Raw genomic sequence first — 4,100 nt, 5'->3', positions numbered from 1 at the left:
AAATTGAGGTGGAGCAAGTTAATAATGATAATCTACAACCTGATCAGATTGAAAATAGTAAAATTATGGTTCAAAATACTGATGAAACTGATCTGAATGAATCTGATTTTGAAGTAAATCAATCTTTAAATGATTATCAACTTGCTAGAGATAGAGAAAGGAGACAAATAAGACCACCTGTAAGGTTTGATGATGAAATGTCCCTTCTTATTGTTCAGGGGTTCATTGAGAATGAACCCGAGTCCTATAAAGATGCTATGAGTAGCAAGGACTCTAAGCATTGGCTAGCTGCAATGCATGATAAGATGGAATCTTTGAGGAAGAATAAAACTTGGACCTTAGTCAATAGACCCAAGGGAAATTGAGTTATAGATTGTAAGTGGATCTATAAAATTAAAAGAGGTGAAAAAGATGAGACCGACATTAGATATAAGACAAGACTTGTGGTTAGGGCTTTGCTCAAAAGGAGGGGATAGACTTTAATGAAATATTTTCCCCCGTTGTAAAATTTACAACTATTAGAGTCATACTTGCCCTTACAGCTCAATTTAATTGGGAATTAGATCAATTAGATGTAAAAACTGCATTTTTAAATGGAGATCTTGAAGAAACCATTTTTATGGAACAACTTAAAAGCTTTGAAGTGAATAAAAATTCTAACTTAGTATAGCTTGTTAAAAAGTCACTTTATGGTTTAAAACAAGCTCCAAGACAATGGTACAAGAGATTTGACACTTTGTATTTGGACTTGGTTTTAAAAGAAGTAATTTCGATACTTGTCTTTATTGTAAAGGAAACGAAGGTGAGAATTCATTCTATCTTCTACTTTATGTGGATGACATGATTTTGGCTAGTCATGACATAAAGGAAATAGAGTTAATTAAAGACAAACTAAAATCTGAATTTGAAATGAAGGACTTAGGTCCTGTTAGAAAAATTTTGGGTATCGACATTAAAAGAAATAGAACAGAGGGCATGATAAGTCTAAATAAAAAATCTTATACTTTAAAAATACTTGAAAGATTTGCAATGTTTAATGCTAAAAGTGTGAGTTTACCTTTAGCAAATCACTTCAAATTATCTAATGATCAATCTCCCGAAACTGAAGGAGTTTAAAAGAATGGCTAGAGTGCCATATTCTAAAGCTGTGGGCTCAGTTATGTTTCTAATGATCTATTCTAGGCCTGATTTGGCATTTGAAATAAGTGTATTGAGTAGATACATGTCCAATCCTGGTGAGGTTCATTGGGAAGCTATGAAATGGCTTCTAAGATATATAAAAGGAACTTGTGACCTAGGAATTGAGTATAGAAAGCAATCTGAAGGTGTTATCTTGAGGGGTTACACAAATTTCGATTATGTAAGCGATAGGAACAACGGAAAATCAACTTCTGCCGATGTGTACACTTTATATAATTCCTGTATAAAGTGGAAATCATAATTACAAAAGATTGTTGCTTTATCTTCAACTGAAGCTGAATATATAGCTTCTACTGATGCTATTAAAAAAGGAATTTGGTTAAAATGACTTTTAAATGAATTTAGTTTCATAAATGATATTGTTTTGCATTCCGATAATCAGTCTACTATATATTTGAGTAGAAATCCTGTGCTACATAATTGATCAAAATATGTTGATGTGAAATTTCATTTTATTATAGATGTAATTTCTCAAGGTGTTGCTAAATTTGAAAAGATTTCTACACAATTTAATCCTGCTGATGTTGGAACAAAATTGTTGCCTTTAAACAAATTTCTGGACTGTTTAAAATAGTTGAATATTAACGTTTGCTTATTTGTGTACCAGGAACAAGTGCAAATGATACCATGTCTAGAGAAGTGATTGCATAAAACTGGAATCATTGTACCAAGGTGGAAATTGTAAGGAAATGTGGCTGTCTTGACCTGCTGACTGGACCAACTGCTCATGGACTTTGATTGGCTTATCTACTAAATGAAAGTAAACCGTGCAGGTTGAAACAAAAACTGATGGTTTTGAATTAAAACGTGTTTTTTCAACAATATGTTTTTGCTAATGGGGTGGAAAAATTTGATGATGACAAGTGTTAGCATTATGGCCATTGGATGGAGACATTTTGGAGACTTCCTATATACGGGTCTCTTGAGTCTAGGGTTTGACAGATTTTTATTTATTTTTTTTTCATTTTCTCTTCATCTCTTGGTTTCTCTCTCTAAGTGGCGGAAGCATCTTCTTCATTTTTCCGGGGCCATATTTTTCCCTTCATACATCTGTGTAGAAATCATTTAATTGTTGATTCTACCTTGTGAAATCGTGTAATACTTGTCTTGGGTGATTTGTATATGGACCGATTTCATACTGCTGTTCTTGAGTGGACTATTGAGGCAATATTGTGAGGGTTATCGGTAATCTTGAGTGATTCTTAGCTTGGGACTCAGATCTGTAACTGTTGGACGGTTCATGATTCTAGTTAATGCAATGAATTCTTCCGGTGGTAGAAGCACAAAAAGGGATTAGGAACTCCAGTTCTAAACCTCTTGCCTTAGGGCGAAAAATATTGTGTCCTTTACATTTCTTTCAGCTTATTTTGTGCATTATTATTTTTGGTTTTGTTGATTGAAGTGGCAAATAATTTGTGAACTACTCGTTACATTTTGTTTTCTAACCCCACCCCGCCCCGCCCCATGGTTGTAATTCATAATTCTTTATTTATTTATTTATTTATTTCACATATGAGTAATTTTGAATTGAGGATGGAATACTTCTTGACTTGTTGCATATTCTCGCACAATGGAACATGAAATGGAGGGGATGATCTTCTTCTATTCACAACTGATGTCTGACACGCAATGCTTTTGATAGAATCCTTGCTTCAATTCCCTTTAGGGGTCAGATAATTGTGAATTTTCATCTCCCACGTTTCAGCTACTTTTTAGTGGGAAAAACGTCAAAGTTAAATTGCATGTTGAAAATTAATATTTTTACATTCATTAATCTTCATCTTAGATTTTATTTTGTTATTTTTTCCCCAAAAGACCCCTAACACTTTTGACTACATATAGGTGCTTAAAGAAACAAGTTTATGGTGGTTCAGTAAAACTCAGCACATAACTCCAAATGCAGTGGTATCCTCACCAGATAAGAACGTCATTATCGCAAAGTAGTGTTTTGTCTTTCCTGATGAATTTGTTTATGAGTATTTCAAATAATTCTAACAATTTTCTGGTCCACTTTCTTACTTCATATACTTCTAAGAGGCCATATCTTCTATTGATGGAAAAAAAATCAAGTTTTTGATTAATGAACTAATATGATCAATCATACATGGTGGATAATATGCTGAATTATCATCCTGATAAAGTTGCAAAGATGGGAGCTAAATTAAAGTATATTATGGTATGTTAATTTCTCCTTTATGTTTTTCTTTTATTGTTTGATTTTATTTGGTTGTTTTCGCAGGACAAGAAAGGTAGCTGCTGATATGCTAAAATGTCAAGGGTTTATATTTTACAATCATAATTTGATTTTCTTTGTTCATTAGGTTGATGAAATCTTATCTTAGATATCAGGAGAAGCACGAGGTGGTACGAGGGTTAAATACTTCTTTTTTGTTCTAGTTGCAGGAAGGGAGGGATAAGTTGGCTAAAAGTAAACAATTGCCATTAGGATATCAAATGTTGCAAATGTACTTCTTTTTGCAGCAAAAGTTTATGCATCCATCAGGAGTGGTTCGTTAGCCATCATTGCGTCCACACTAGACTCGCTTCTTGATCTACTATCTGGTTTTATGTTGTGGTTTATTGCTTCCTCCATGAAGACCCGCCAACTCCTTATCGATATCATATAGGGATTTAATGTATATAGCCCCTGGTTAGTGCCTTTTTAAGTTATTGATTCCAAAAATCATCAACATACTAGGACACTTAACACTTCAGCAATAACTATTTTCATCATACTGTGTACTTTTACTTCAACAAGGTCCATCTAGTCATTGAAATAGTTAGCTATTACTACAGCAACGAGAGTAATGATGTTGGTGATAATAGACGAATAGCATTGGTTTCACCGGATTCATTGAAAGCATAATACCAATGACACATCTCTCTTGCTCCTTTGTCGA

Source organism: Olea europaea, chromosome 21 (assembly GCF_002742605.1).
Source record: "Olea europaea var. sylvestris chromosome 21, O_europaea_v1, whole genome shotgun sequence".
Lineage (NCBI taxonomy): Eukaryota > Viridiplantae > Streptophyta > Magnoliopsida > Lamiales > Oleaceae > Olea > Olea europaea.
Note: the sequence above shows the minus strand (reverse complement) of the source record.